A 16,606-nucleotide genomic window follows, 5' to 3' on the forward strand; every position below is an offset into this window, starting at 1 on the left:
TTGAATCCCTGGTTGGGGAACTAAGATCCTGCACACCACGCAGTGTGACCAAAACAACAACGAGACCCTAAAGAATGAAAGAAAGACTGAGCAGAATGCACAGGGTTCCATATACTCCCTCAACCTCACCCCAACTGGTTTCCCTGTAATTAACATCTTGTATCGGCGTGGTACATCTACTATCATGTGGTGGTTGTCCAGTCACTCAGGCACGTCCGACTCTTTGCAACCACGTGGACTGCAGCACTTCAGGCTCCCCTGTCCTTCACTATCTCCTGGAGTTTGCTCAAATTCACGTCTTGGGTCGATGATGCCATCTCGTCCTCTGTCGCCCCCTTCTCCTTTCGCCCTCAGTCTCTTCCAGCACCAGGATCTTAGCAACTAATCAACAACCTTCTCAATGCCCCGTGTCAGGAAGCACCTGGTGTTGCCGGTCCTGGTACTGGTGCATTACGGTTGGCCCACTTGGGTAAGGTGGGGTGTGCTAGGGGTTTTCCACTGCCAAGGTGCCAGTTTCCCACTGTAGTTAATTAAGTACATGTGGGGAGATGAATATCCCATTTCCCATGAAATTTAATCTACTAGTCTTAGCATCCATAGATGATGATTTTACTCACATCAGTTATTTATTTGATGCTGCTAAAGAGTGGTTTCTCTGACTCCATCATTTCCTCCAGGTGTACTTGTTGCAACGCTACTATAAGGAAGAGCTTTTTCTTCCTCTCGCACATGCTTTTCTTTTCTTCCTTTCTTTCTAGCAGAGTGAACTTGTGGAGTCTTCTTTATTCTGTAGATTTTTCCTATCATTGTTTATTTTGATGCCCCTATTATCCCAGATTTGGCAAGTAGAAGCTTCTTCAAGCTGATGTCTGTCTCCTGCTGACAAGGCCCTGTCATCTTTCAGCACTTCCTTACTTTTTGGCAAGAAGAAGAGGTTCCACGCCCATCCTGAACTTTCCCAGGACCAGCCCTGGACCTGGCCTTTTCTCCAAGGAGCTCTGGTTCCTTTTAGAGGAGAATGGTGTTTAAAAAACAAATCTGGGTGTTAGGAAAGAACAAAAAAGTGCACGTGTTTCCTTCCTTTTTTTCCATCAGTCCAGCCATCTTGAAACCCATGAATTTAAAAAAAAACCAACATCATGAATTAATTGAAAATTCCCAGTTCCAAACCAACAGCACTAGGCCCATTTTACTCTCCTTTATTTTATTATTTTATTTCATTTCGTTTTGCCATGCTGAGCAGCAGGTAGGATCTTAGTTCCCCAACCAGGGATGGAAACTGCAGCCCCTGCGTTGAAAGCATGGAGTCTTAACCACTGGGCCTCCAGGGAAGTTCCTCTTCTCCCCCTTTCTGTATCTGTAACTTCCTTCTCAAATAATGAGAAATCTGGCTCCCATTATCTCAAATATATTTACTTATTTGCTCAACACTCTGACACACAGAAAGTGGTTTCAGAATTGCTGACCTGTGCTACTGTGAAAAACAAACGTACTAACTAGGGTTCTCCAGTTCTTCTTGTCTTTAGCCTGAGGGTATAGTCAGCTACTGTGCTTTAAAGTTCTTAGGGTTTGTTCGTCTTCTCTTTTACTTGAGCGCAGCTATGTTAAGTCTTCAGAAATAAGGTGAGGTTGAACTGTACTTTTGTGTTCCATTGCAGAATCACCCTGCCATTCTTGTTTCTTTATTCTTTAACTTGATTCCAAGAGTTAAAACTGTACAGAAAAGTAAACTCTGAGAAGTGTCCCTTTCCTCCCACTTATTCCTTCTATTGAAGTCTTCCCATCAAACTTCTTTCTACAATTAACAATTCAACTCGTCTTAGTTACTGGTTTATTGTTCTCGTGATTCTTTCTGAACACAGGAACAGATAATTGCATATTTTCCTTTCTCGTGCTTCCTTACAGAAAGTCACCATTTGGTCAGTGATTATTTCGTTTTGTTCGGCCATGTGGAATCCGATTTTAGTTCCCTGACCAGGGACTGAACCTGTGCCCTTGGACAGAATTGACATCTTTGGGGTGTTAAGTTGTCCTGTCTAGGAGCAAGGAATGGCTTATATCTGTTCATAGGTATACTTTTTCTGAAAAATTATGAAAGTTTATACCCAAGAGTAAAATCAAAATGGGGTCCTTTTTTAAGAATGGAAATAGTGTCGTCCTAAACGTTTAAAAACCAAACACCACCACGCTTGCTCCAAAGTCCATTACGTCTGCGGCGCATGTCTGCAGAGGTATTCTTGCCTGCTCTATACACGTTCAGTCTCAAACATTCTATTCTTTCCTAACTACATTTACATAAAACACTGTAATAAGCAGTTTCCTTGCCTGCAGAGCCAAGTGGCTGCTGAAACATCTGGGCAGACAAAGCAACGTGAAGGTAATGAATTTCTTCCTCTAGAAAGGGAGGCTACACCCTGCCACTTAAACGCCCTTCCTGGGCACTGGTTTTTCCACCCCAAGATGGTTGCCATTTTAAGGGTAATTACAAGGAAGAAATCTCTGCCCCTGCCAGCTGGCCCCCAAACCACTGATCCTTTCACCACCCTGCTGCCCTAGATGTCACCCTTCTTCCCTCTCATGCTCAGACCTCTCTCTGGAGCCTCTTGTGCACCCCACCCTGCAGAGAGCGAGCAGCATGCCAGAGCTTGCTCGACCAGGAAGCTTAGCACCAGCTTAACTCTTCACTCAATGGGACAAGGGGCCTCTTTCTTTAATGCAGGGCTTTGCTCCATGATATGCTGGGTATATAGCCCCCATGAACCAAACCTGGTGCAGAGTCCAATTCTAGAACAGATTTTCCTTCAGATGATCATTTTCCAGCCCCCTGCCTCCCCAGTCCCATTTTCTAGCCAACTCTGTTGACCCTTGAGATTGGTTTCGGCTTGGGCTCCTTGCTAGAACGTTTTATAGCCTGCTCCCTTACTGAATTCTTAGTTAGTTTTATCATTGATTCTCTAAGGTTTCCCAGGTATGCTATCCTATCAGGTGCAAGGAGAGATAGTTTTACTTCTCTCTCCATTTTGGTGGCTGTTATTTTCTCATAAAACCATATTGGGCTCTTTTACGACCCCTGGACTGTAGCCTGCCAGGCTCCTCTGTCCATGGGATTTCCCAGGCAAGAATACTAGAGTGGTTTGCCATCTCCTCCTCCAGGGGATCTTCCCGACCTAGGGATCAAACCAGCAGCTCCTGCTTTGGCAGGCAGACTCTTGTCTGTCTGAATTGGCCAACATTTCTAGGATGATGTTAAACAGAAGTGCGGGTTGTTGACCAGAACTGCCCTTGTTCCTGTCTCACTGAGTAGGACACTAGCTTTGGGTCTCAGAGCATCTCACTCCCTCTTTCCCAGCGCTGGGACTCAGTCTCTGCTCGCACAGATTCTCCAGGGGGTTCTGGGAGATACTGTTTCATCCCTTGTCCCTTCAGGCCCAGGGGTGACAAGGGATTCCCTCTGTGGCATCTCTGGAGACCCTCCACGCTTAAAGCCCATCACCCCCCTCACCTCCACAAGCTTTCCCATCGCCTCAGTGGACTCTGTCTGTGGTCCTGGTGACTGCCGTCCCCACCATGTGCCCAGGGCAGTGGAGGTTCAGTATGCTCAGCCCTAAGTCATCAGGACACTTGTGCGTGGAGAGGAGAAGGCACGCAGATGAAATGTCAGCCTTCCTAGGGTTTGTCCCGAAAACACTCCTCTCCTGGTATCCTTGTCTTCATCCCCTACCTCTTAAAAAGGAAGCGCTTTCTCGGGCTTCCCTGGTGGTCCCGTGGTTAGCAAGCTGCCTTGCAATGCAGAGGACAGCAGTTCAATCCCTGGTTCGGGAGGATCCTGCCTGCCATGGGGCAACTGAGCCCGTGGGCCACGGCTGCTGAGGCCACGGAGCCATGCTCCACAACAAGAGACCACCGCAGTGAGAAGGCTGCGCACCGCAACTCGAGAGGAGCTACTGCTCATCGCAGCTGGAGAAAGCCCACATCCAGCAAGTAAGACCCAGTGCAACTAAAACTAAATATTAAAAAAAGAAAAAAAGAATTTCCTTGCTTTAAAAATAAAGTGCTTCTCATTTGATAACTTTTGAGTTTCACTGTCCTTTTATTTTGCTGGACATTTCAGAATCAATCTTCTGTATATGTTTATATATGCTTTTCTATTTAAACTGTTTTTTTTTTAAAATCTAAAAACCATAGTACCATACCGCCGAAGGTGTTAGGAAACATGCTCAAATAAGGACGGGCTCCAAAGACTGCTCTGCCAACAAAATGCCAGTAAAATCTGAAACCCGGGTTCAGACACACTGGGAGAGTTCCAAAATTTAAAACTTAAAGAACTTCTTTATTCCAGTAAATCAGCTTCCCTGCGAATACCATCAAAATCCTATGCTTTAATGAGTGAGGGAATATCAGAGGAAGGGGTGGAGAAGGAAAGGATTTGGACGAGTATGAAATTTAATTTAAAAACTATTATGAGGAGTTTAATTTCCCCCTCCCCCAACTAAATACATAAATCTTTCCCATGCATTTTCTTTGTTTCCTTTCCCTTTAAAAAAAAACTTTTTTTAAAGGCATCCTGAACCATCTGAAACAATAACAGAGTACGTCCAACGGGGTGGAGTTTTAATAATAAAGACGGTTACTGGATTCCTATTAATTAAAATGCCATGTTAGATATATGGAAGATATATGTGAAGAAATGTTACATAATGGTGCATTCTCACTGAATGTTTAATCAAACCAGGGAGAAAAAGACCTCGGCAGCAAGCATAGTCAGCAACACAAGACCATGCAGGCCATCTAAGTCCTAGGGATAATAAGAGGCATCAAGGGTAAGGGGGAGATGGCTCACTTCCTGAAGGGTAGAGTCGGGGGAGAGAGGACAAGGCACATGAATTGCATTTAAAGATGTGAACACGTGTGGAAACTAAGCTGACCTTGGTTGGTGAGCACCAGGGCACTGTCACTTCCGCTGCAAGCCCTGATGTAACTTGGGATGCTCTTCTAAGGGTGTCTCCCAGGACCAGGTGGGATGGGGCACCATTGTCAGTGAGTTCAGTCGCTCAGTCATATCCAACTCTTTGTGACCCCATGGACTGCAGCACGCCACGCCTCCCTGTCCATCACCAACTCCTGGACTTTACTCACACTCATGTCCATTGAGTCAGTGATGCCATCCAACCATCTCGTCCTCTGTCGTCCCCTTCTCCTCCTGTCCTCAGTCTTTCCCAGCATCAGGGTCTTCTCCAACGAGTCAGTTCTTTGCATCAGGTGGTCAAAGTATCGGAGTTTCAGCCAATACCATTTTCATCTTGGCGGAAAATTGGCAATGGAGTGTCTGCCTTTGAGAGAGTGCCAGGCCATTCCAGCTCCAGCACAACCACCGTTCAGGGGGCACTTGGTTCGATCAGGCTGAGGGGCTTCTGGAGCAGCGATCCTCTACCACAGTGGGGGTCACAGAAAACCCAACAGAGGTGCTTTTGCTTGGGGTGGGTGCATCTCTGGGGTCACCTCTCTATGCCAAGTCCCTGTCCCTGTGCATAAAACTAGGTTTTATCTCTTTACAGGGCCCTGGGAGGAAGGAACGGGTCGCCCTGCATGGGCACCCTGAGCAGAGTACCGAGCACACTGCAGTCTTTAGCTAACCCACTGGGATAAGAGATGGACCACCCCCCCACAGTGAGCCCTCAAGGAGGGCTGGCAACTTGAGTGCTCTGGATTAATAAAGGCATTCTCCACCCAAGGTGCTCTCTCATAAGGACATTCTGGAAAAAGAGGAATCATCTGATGTCTCCTTCTTACATCCCTGACTGTAAAGAAGATTAAGAGAAAAGACCCTGGAAACACCTGATAAAGTCATCTAGGGCTGCCTGACGCTGGTGCTCATCATCCCCAGGCCGATCAAGGCCAAGACCGCCTGTGCTGAAGACAAGACCAGAAACCATTTCTGCTGTTATCTAGTTAGTGCAGTTCAGTCATTCAGTCGTGTCCAACTCTTTGCGACCCCAAGGATTGCAGCACACCAGGCTTCCCTGTCCATCACCAACTCCCGGAGCTTACTCACATTCATGTCTATCGAGTCGGTGATGCCATCCAACCATCTCATCCTCTGTCATCCCCTTCTCCTCCCGCCTTCAATCTTCCCCAGCATCAGGGTCTTTCCAAATGAGTCAGTCCTTCCTATCAGGTGGCCAAAGTACTGGAGTTTCAGCTTCAGCATCAGTCCTTCCAATGAATATTCAGGACTGATTTCCTTTAGGATGGACTGGTTGGATCTCCTTGCTGTCCAAGGGACTCTCAAGAGTTATCTAGTTAATGGTATCCATTGACTATGAGGGTTGTCAGGGTTCCTGGTGGATCCCAGTGGCCCCGTGTATATTTCTTTGGCTGTTATAGCTCGGCTTGCCTGGAGTTGGGTCACAGGTTTTTCTGTTTCCGTTCTGTTGCACGCACTCAACTCCGTCTAGTGAGCCGTTTGGTGACCACCCCCATAAGACCATGGCATCTCCTAGGGATGGCACTTGGTCCTCCTGAGGCGGCACTGTGCATATGCCCCTCTGTAACCCTCCTAAATGCCTGCACAACGCACCTCGAGGAACACACACAGCCGGCCAATCTGCAGGGTACCTCGGACGACGACCCACCACGCCCAGTGACCTGGGTCCACGTGCTGCTGGGACGCACACACGCAGAGCAAAGCAGCGGAGCATGCGGGACCAGAGTTGGTTCTTCTGCGGATCGTGGGTATCGACAGGACCTTGGACCTGCTGCTCACGCTGCTCCAGCAAATGACCCTCGGTGAGCCGAGAGCGGTGGAGCTGAACCTAGCATCCTAATGAAATGGAGATTGCTGGTGTGCCTCCATGTAATGAAGCTGCCTGTAACTTCTCAGACCGCTTTTTACGATAAGCATTAAAAGGCAACGAGGAAGATGAAAGTTCCCCCTGCAGACCCTGTCTGTAATGGGGGGCTGAGGAGGCCTTCAGGGAGGGGTCTGGGAGAGAGGTTTATGGACTGGGTTACAGTCAGAGGGCATTATAGAAAAGGAGCGTGTTATTAAAAGAATCCTGAAGTTATAAAAACTCAGAGGATTTTTAGCGAGGATGAATGAAGTCTTTGGTAAAGATGAAGTCATGATACTCTGGAGCAGGGGCGGGAGCTCTGACTGCAGTCACCCCCTTTCCTATAAACTGGGGTGCAGCCGTACGCAGTTCTTGCTGGCAATGGATTTTGTTGTTTTTGCAGGGTGGTGTGAGGAATATATTCTTCGACAAAGAAAGTTCTAGTGGGTATGAGAGAGTCCCTCCAGTTAGCAAATGAATGCATCGATTGTCCTATTAGAAAAGGGCAACAAAACAGTCCATTTCCTACAGCCATGCTCGCCACCTGACATGCCCTGCTCTTTCTTCTTAAACACTTAGACGCCGCCTCCTCCAGTAATTGTCAAAAAGAGAATGAAACCGTTGAGTCAGACAACAGTAGTCTGGTGTGGTGGGAAAAAAGTCTTCTAATACAGTTCTACTTCTTACAAATGCATTCAGTTAACTAAAGTATGCTTAAAAAAAAAATGACTGGACTTAAACTACGAAAGTAATTTAAACATTTTGCCTGTAATTTTGTCTGTGCCCATCAATAGAGGAAATTCCAATTTAACCTCTGTCCAGATAGTAATCATAAATTCTAAATTCATGGCAGTTAAATTAATATTTTCCCTTAACAATGGTTAGAGGTATGCAAGATTTTTAATTTATGAAAGTAATCATACTATATAGGTAGTTTGGCAAACAGAAATGAAAGCTTTAATTATTTATCCTAACAACTATTATTACTTTCCCATATTTTCTAGTCCTTTCACGCATGTACATTTTAAAGGTTTTAATCTTCTAACTATAATTTATTTTAACTGCTCTGGCCATTTCTCTATATTGTTAGTCTTTCTGTTGATGGATAACATTCCCAGTGATTGTGTACTATTTATTTAATTAAATTAAATTACTGATCGTGTACTATTCATATCTGATTATAAATCTTCCAGAGTATGGATTTTCACATATATCTGACTATTTCTAGATTACTAGAAGTAGGGTTCTAGCAGTAGCAGCAGCAGCAGAAGTAGATTATTGGGTCAAAGAATATGATCTTTGATTCCTGATGCCTACTTCCAAATTGCTTCTCGAAAGGATTTTCCAATTTACACGTCCACCAAGATTTAAAACAAGATTTAAGAGTATCCATACTTGTTTTATTATATCTTTGCCCATCTTGGATAACACTGAGAAACATGGGTTTTTTTTGGGTCCTGTGTTTTGTTTTGCTTTGGTTTTTTTTGGTGGCTAATTTAGTGGGTGAAAAATGAAGTTCAATGAATTGTGAAGTAGGGCCCTATGATGTCATCTTGGCTCCTATATTCAGAGTAAAGACAAAAATAATCGTAATGACATAGTCCGTGTTTGGCTGCTTTTCTCTGAGTCTTATGTTTCTACTCATCCACAAAGAAAGATCCAGAAGGCAGCAGGAATGTTCCAATCTGGTCTGTCAAGACTCAGACAAGCAAGGGGGGCTGTCTGCACTGGAACGAGGGTCAGGCGATGCTGTATAACCCTTCTGGCAAGCCGTCAATTCCTCAGCCTCCTGCAGAACGCTTGAGTTTCCAGAAGCACAAGATGGTAATTCTGGTGTTCTCTCCATTTAAAAACAATTATGGAGTCAGCAGAATTGCTGAAGTGGCACTGGCGTGGCTTCTGGTTTTTTTTTTTAAAGCAACAAATTCAGGTGTTGGACAGTGTGCTTTGTAAATAGAATAAAATGAAGTAATAAATTAAGGTGTGTCTTTGTTTGAGCTTGCTTATATTTACAGTGGGTTAAATATAACTTCTTGGAGATCTTCTGGAACATGAATCATAGTAGAAGAGATTTCACACTGGGAAAAAATAGCAAGATACGGGCTCGTCCAAAACAAAATCCATACATACTGTGCTGTGCCTTGGGTAACTCTTAAAAAACACTTGATTATAAATAAATTTCAGACATACAGCAACTAGCAAAACCTGTGTAAGGAGCTCCCCCGCCACACTATCAGTGTCAACACGGTAAGCCCTTTAACTCTTGCAGACTGGAATGGCACGCCCAGCCCTCCCCAGCCTGCCTCCCAGCCAGGCACCCAGTCCCCCTCAGCAGCCGGTGACTCTCAGCGAGGCAGCTTTGAGCTTTTTCGAGAAGCATCGCCTTCAGCTGCCAAATTCCTGCTGGGTCGGCCAAGAGGTATGAACCAAAAATGAAAAAAACATGAAGGATTTGTTTTTTAAAAGCAATACATCAAACATAAAAAGAGCTCTTTTGTAGGAGAATTTTCGGTGTGGGAGCCAGAAGGGAGACTATCGTTTGCCCTCCCAGGAGGAAGCAGTCTGACCTCACCTGTGACTTTTCTCTTCCAGGGTGGATTTTTCTCACCCCATTAAATGTAACCTATTGTAGGTGGGTTTGCACTGTATGAGAGAAATAGAGAGTGATGGGGAAACCACCAACGGGCAGGCTGGGGCTCAGAGCAGCACCACCGGGGCACCCTGGAAGGTGGGCCCTCTCGGAGCACGTGATGGAGGGGAGCGGACTACGGGGCTACGGGGCCATGTGGAGTGCGGCTGCGTCACCGGGGCCTGTCTGCGAGAAGCCCAAGGATTCAGTTTCCGTGGCTTCAGAAACCTTGTGGGGAGCCACCCCCAGAAGAAAAAAACATCTTTGCAAAGGGAAGAGAAAAAAGGAAAGAGGGGGAAAGGGATGAAAGAAAAAAAAAATGCCAGGTTAGAATGGGTGTTCTCACATCACTTAGAAAGGGCCACTTGGAATGGATGGAGCAGGTTTCTGCAGTGACCCCCCCTGAGGAAAAGTGGCAAAATAAGAGCAGTGTCCAGGAAGGCACGGCGCAGCCGTGGAAGGGGAGGAGCGTGCGCCTTGACACCCAGGCTGCCTGTGGCCAAGGCACGCAGGACTGTGCTGCGCAGAGCAGGAAAAGGCAGTCTCGCTGTCGGGTCCCTAAATCCCCATCCCATTAGCCAGGTGCCAAGAGTGAAACCTGCAAAAGGACCCTGGTTAAATCACCGGGCGGCCACGCCACCGGCGCCCAGCGCTAATCCCTGGGGGCCGGCAGCCTTTTTTTTTTTTTTTTTTGGTCACACGGCAGGAAGAAGAAGCTTGCTCTGGGAGCAGCTGCCACCTGCTGACAAGCAGCGGGTTGTTATAGGGCAGAAGGGCTGGGTGGAGCCACAGAAAATCACTGCCATTCCTCTGGTTTCAACAGACCTGCACCAGTGACACTTTCCTGGGATTCCTGCAGAGAGGGAGCCTCGTCTGCAACTGGTTTCATTCCATCAGCCCAGGTGAGCCCCTGCTGGTGATCTCATTCAATCCTCATTCAATCCTCAGGACAGGGCTCCACGTTGGGGAACAGTATTGATCTTAATGCAACCCCACTTGCAGATGGAGAAGGTGAAGTTACTCATTCAGAGTCACAGAGCTAGCAAGAGGCATGCCTGGTATGTGAGTGCCAGGTCGCTTCAGTCCTGTCTGATTCTTTGTGACCCTATGGACCGAAGCCTGCCAGGCTCCTCTGTCCATGGGACTCTCCAGGCACGAATACTGGAGTGGGATAACATGCCCTCCTCCACGGGATCTTCTCGACCCAGGGACCAAACCCAGGTCTCTTGAGTCTCCTGCATTGGCAGATGGGTTCTTTACCACTTAGCGCCACCTGGGGAAGCCTGGTACCCACATCAAATAAGTGCTCTCAAATAATGAAACCTACAGCTATCGTCTTATCTCAGAACTATGGCACTATTAAGACACGTGGTGCTTCTTGGAACTACAGCCAAGGGAGGGAAAAGGAAGATGGCAGAAAGCCTCTGGGAAGAGAAGCCTTCTCACAGTGCCTTGGATGGAAAATGCTATCTACATCCTCACTATACTGGTAATTTCCTATGAAGTCACCTGCTAAACGACCTTGTGGTAACTGGATCTAAGATTATCCAGAACCTGGGTCCGCTGACCAGTACTGGATATGGAGGGAAATGTGTAGTAATTCCTCTTCATCCCACTGTTACTGAGATTTGCAAGCACTTTCCTATCTTTGTAGAAATGTTTACAAACTTGAATCCCTAATGTGCCTTTATCTCTAATTAAATGATCTGTTCACAGGCTCAGATGATTTCTACAAAAAGGAGACACTTTTACTTTATTTAGAAAAATAAAAAGTTAAAGTTCTTGAGATCATTATGTATGCTAAGTCACTTATGTATGCTGTGTCCAACTCTTTGGGACCCATGGACCATAGCCCACCAGGCTACTCTGTCTGTGGGATTCTTCAGCAAGAATACTGGAGTGGGTTGCCATTTCCTCCTCCAGGGGATCCTCCTGGTTGAGTCTTTAAATTACCCTTCTGACCTATTATCAGGGCTTCCCTGATAGCTCAGTTGCTAAAGAATCTGCCTGTAATGCAGGAGACCCTGATTCGATTCCTGGGTTGGGAAGATCCGCTGGAGAAGGGATAGGCTACCCACCCCAGTGTTCTTGGGCTTCCTTGTGGTTCAGCTGGTAAAGAATCCGCCCACAATGTGGGAGACCTGGGTTCAACCCCTGGGTTGGGAAGATCCCCTGGAGAAGCGAGAGGCTACCCACTCCAGTATTCTAGCCTGGAGAATTCCATGGACTATATAGTCCATGGGGTTGCAAAGAGTCAGACACGACTGAATGACTTTCACTTCACTTTGTCCTTGAACACAGCAAAGGAAAACTACTGACAAAGCCAAAAAGACAGCCTTACTAAATGCGGGAAAATATTTGCAAGTGGAATGACTGATAAGGGGGTATTAGCCAAGCTGTTTATATATAACAGCTCATACAACTCAGCATCAACTGAACCTCAATTTGAAGATTTTTTTAAAATAAACTTTTCTAATATTTCATTCATTTCTGGACATTACCTTAGAAGTGAGAAATGGAGTATTTCCTGCCATAGGAATAAACAAGGATGCCACAGTCATCAGTGATTTCGGCCTTCGATATGTGAATTTCTGAGCCTGGAGGGCGCCCGGGAAAAACACCACCTGTGAACCAGTAGCCATCAGGCTGCCACCACTCCCTCCGGTGAGCAGAACTAAGCATGTGAGAAATCAAACTGCAGGACGCTGGGCCCAGATAGCTGAGATGCGTATGAAAGGAATGATCTCAGTGAGCCCAGATGCATGCATCTTCCCATGCACAGAAAAGCCCTAAATTCCTTAACTCAAGATATCTGGTTTTCCTTAACTAACAATTATCTTTTGATGTTCAGACTACTTGACCCTTGTTGCAGATTTCTGTATAATCTGATTTCTCCCCCCTTTGCTTCCTCGGAACAGTTCTCTCAGGCCACTTTGAGATGCTGTTTCACCTGGATTTGAAGACCTAAAAATTCTCACCAAATAAAACATAACTCTCCACTTCTAGGTTATGACTATTTTTTAAGTCGACAGAATAATTACTTTCTGTAGGGCCCCTGCTTCTCACAATCTGTTAAGAACACCCCGAGGCTCGTGTCCATCAGAGGAGTCACAAAAACACAGAAAAACAGGGTACCTCCTCACTAGGGTGCATTCGAGTTACTCCAAGAAGCAAAAATACTGAGTAAGCCAAGAGACAGGTTAAGATAGTATTTTTATATTGAAACAAATGCACACCAGAATTACGGAGTAGAAATCATGGAAAATTTGCGAAAATGTTGAACATAAATCAGACTCCAAAGAAATATGCCTGCAGTGAGAAAAGATACTATTAGAACAAATGGTCGGTTTCTCTTGTCTCCGATATTTCCAGCCAAGAATCTTGGGCAACTACATAACCTCTCTGAGCCTCAGGCTCGTCAGCTATCAAATGGGGGTAATTGCTGCCTCATTCATAGGGCTGCTATGAGAGTCCGCTAAGTTAGGAGCTACGTGGACAGATAGCTGAAGCCCATAACATGCCTATGTAAAAAGCAGCTTGCTTTTCCATAGAATGTGTTTTATGGCTCACCCTAGAGTCTGAGCTTAGGCTAAAGACCAGCTGGGGATGCAAATGGGGCCGCCCATTGTGGACTCCCTGGAACGACTTTTCCCAAGGGGCGAGCTCCTTAAGCTCCTTGGGTCACATTGGCCTGGATACGTCTAGTTCAGCGAATGCGGACTATGTGCCAGACCCTCATCCAGGCTCTAGATGGGTTGTTACAGTGAAAATGCTTTGTCCTTGCTCCCGAGGAAGCACTCCTGTTGGGGGGTGGGGGCACGGCAGTAAGGGGGTGGTATGCAAATTAACAGGTAAATACACAGATTGTCAACGTGGTTAAAATAAAAGAGTGACGGGGAAAGAAAGGGACAGGGATGGGGTGTTGTTTTTGTGTTGAAAGGTCAAGGAAGACCCTGCTGATCAGACCTTTGATAGAGAGCAGAAGGGCAGTGAGAGAGTTTACCGAGAAGGTGTCTGAAAGAGGAGAGCTCCAAGCAGTGGGGACAGGAAGACTAAAGGTGCAGAACAGTCAGAGGAAGAACAAAGTTACCAAGGTGCTAAGTGCATTTTGCAGGGGAGGGGGGAAGGCATGTGAGCTGGTGGGTGCATGTGGGGGGCATGGAGAAAGCAGGGTTAGGGCTTTGTAGGTCTGGATTCTGGATTTTTATACTGAATAAAAGAAGCAGCAATTCTGAGGCCTTCATACATTGACATGAATCAGCCATGGATGTACATGCGTCCCCCATCCTGAACCCCCCTCCCACCTCCCTCCCACTGTAGTGTTCTTGCCTGGAGAACCTCACGGATAGCCTGGTGGGCCACGGTCTTTGGGGTCTCAAAGAGTCGGGCACGACTGAAGCGACTTAGCGTGCATACACTCATTTGGGAACCATTATCATGGAGATGGCACTTACAGCCCTGAGACCAGACCATGGAAGGTCAGCAGGGGGGTGAGTAAGTCCAGGGAAAGGAAGACGTCTGAGTTTGCTTCTCTGGCTGAGGCACCAGGCTGCTGCTGCTAAGTCACTTCAGTCGTGTCCGACTCTGTGCAACCCCATAGACGGCAGCCCACCAAGCTCCCCCGTCCCTGGGATTCTCCAGGCAGGAACACTGGAGTGGGTTGCCATTTCCTTCTCCAATGCATGAAAGTAAAAAGTGAAAGTGAAGTCGCTCAGTCGTGTCCGACTCTTAGCAACCCCATGGACTACAGCCTACCAGGCTCCTCCATCCATGGGATTTTCCAGGCAAGAGTACTGGAGTGGGGTGCCACTGCCTTCTCCGGAGGCACCAGGCTAAGACTTTAGAAACCCCTGATTTCTTTTTGAAAACCACAGAGCATGGTAACAGTGGGACGTCATCACACCTGGGGTGCAAACACGGAAAAAAAGGTAGAACTGCGTCTCCTGTTACGCTTAAGGGATGTGGATGGTGCTCAGTGACAAGCATCTGTGAGCTCGTGAGCACAGCAGGGCTGGAAGAACGTGGAAACACAGGGGTCTCCTCTGGAGCAGCTCATGCCCTCAAACACATTTTAATATATTCAAAATGGGAGCAAATGATGACAGTATGCAGATGCCAAAGTACTAACAATCTCTGACACAAATTGCTGAAATCGACAGCTTCCCTGGTGGCTCAGTGGTCAAGAATCTGCCTGCCGATGCAGGGGACACAAGCTGGGTCCCTGGATCAGGAAGATCCCCTTGGAGGAGGAAATGACGACCCGCTCCAGTATTTCTTGCACATGAAATCCCATGGACAGAGAAGCCTGGCAGGCTATAGTCCACGGCGTTGCAAAGAGTCAGACAAAAATAAGTGCACACACGCTGAAATCGACTTCACAGTTTCTGTGCCACACACACTGCCAAGCATATAGTACATACTTCACACACATCTGATGAATGACTATGTATATGTTTCTAACTGAAGCTAGGAAATTTGGGACGTGATTCCTTTATGGCTCAATAGACAGACAAAATTATTATTTCATGAGACACAAACGTCTGAAAGTCCCACCTGGTTCAAGCCCTTTCTTTCACAGAATGAGACATGCTGCCTTGGGTAGTAATAACTGGTGAGCGAACCCTGGAACAAATGAGGGCATGGTTCTTGCCATTCATCTCTCCCCCAGTGCCTGGGATAATGCCCTGTGCAGAGCAAATACCTAATAAATCTAAATGCATGTCTAATGAACGAGTGGATAAATATTCATTAAAAATTAACTCGACAGTTAATTTAGGTCACTCACTGGAAAAAAGAAAAACAGGGAGACTAGAAAAGTATCTTTTTAATTTGAAAGGTTAATTAAGGACAAGGTTTTAAAAAATATTTTGGTGGCTTAAGTAAACCGAGCGCAACTGGGGTTCAAAACAGCTGCAATTAGTAACTCGGAAAACATTCCATTGTGTTCCACAAATTAGCAAAAGGGGGAAAACTGCCTGATTTGCTTCATGATTCTAGCATAATCTCAGTTCTAAGTAAGTAAGCAAGGAGAAAAAAAAAAAAGAGGCCCTCCTCACTTACAAACATTGATGTGAAAATTCTAAATGAGATGCTGGCCAACCGAATTCAATGGTGCATCTTATGTATAATACATTGTAATCAAGTAGTGTTCATCCTAGAAATGCAAGGATGGTTTAATGTCAGGAAAAAATGCATCAGTGTAATCCATCATAATGAGGAAAATCATGAGACATTCTCAGTAGATACAGAAAAGACGTAATAAATGTCAATAGGTCTAGGTCAGTTCTCCAAATGACCTATTAGTCAGATGATCAATTTCCTGAATTTACAAGATTTTCTGGGAAAAGCATGTTTCTTTTTACTATTAAGATATGACAGCAATTTGATGACAACCTGTCTTAACACTATGCCTATGTAAATTAAAGCTGTGACACTCAAAGACAGTATTTTGTGCTACGTCTAAAATCTTCTAATCTGGTGTAAAATAAATTTTCTGCAACAGAATGGGGGGATAATGTCAGAAAACAGGGTTGCTCCCATGTCCACAGTTCTTTTAATAGCATTGTAAAGACCAAAGTTTTGTAAATATTATGAAAACTGTTTTCTCCTAGTTTTGGCTTATATATGTATATTTTTATAAGTGGCGCAGGGGATGAGGAAGCATACTAAAAGTTAGCACGCTGCTTCTCAGTCGCTCAGTCGTGTCTGACTCTGCAACCCTGTGAACTGTAGCCTGCCAGGCTCCTCTGTTCACGGAATTTTCCAGGCAAGAATACTGGAATAAGTTGCCATTTCCTTCTCCTGGGGATCATCCGGGCCCAGAGATCGAGCCATCATCTCCTGTACTGGCAGGCGGCCTCTGTACAACTGAGCCACCTGGGAAGCCCCAGATCAGTATGCTACACATCATTTAATGAATCGTTTGTGTAAAAAGCTCGATCTTAATACCGTTGCAAAAATGAAAGGATTTCCCATTTTAACATGAAATGAGGTATTAAAGGCATCCGCACTCCTTCCTGGTGTGCATGTCATCAGTTTCTCAAACCTAAACAGAGTCAGAGCCTGTCCAGCACATGAATGAATGAAAAGGCAAACAAGGGGAAAGCTGCTAACACAGCTCAATGGCATATATCTTGACAGGTCACAC

General features: G+C 45.9%; 1 protein-coding gene and 1 long non-coding RNA gene across 2 annotated transcripts in view; one reads left to right on the top strand and one right to left on the bottom strand.

Annotated features, from left to right (window-relative positions):
• HLCS (holocarboxylase synthetase) overlaps positions 1-16,606 on the bottom strand; it is a 193,182-nt gene that overhangs the window by 19,278 nt on the left and 157,298 nt on the right. The window lies entirely within an intron of this gene.
• On the top strand, positions 9,779-12,453 carry LOC108636604. Its single transcript, XR_001918494.1, has 3 exons — positions 9,779-10,361; positions 11,966-12,123; positions 12,378-12,453. It is a non-coding gene; the product is annotated as an uncharacterized LOC108636604 (long non-coding RNA).

The sequence above is a fragment of the Capra hircus genome, chromosome 1 (genome assembly GCF_001704415.2).
Source record: "Capra hircus breed San Clemente chromosome 1, ASM170441v1, whole genome shotgun sequence".
NCBI lineage: Eukaryota > Metazoa > Chordata > Mammalia > Artiodactyla > Bovidae > Capra > Capra hircus.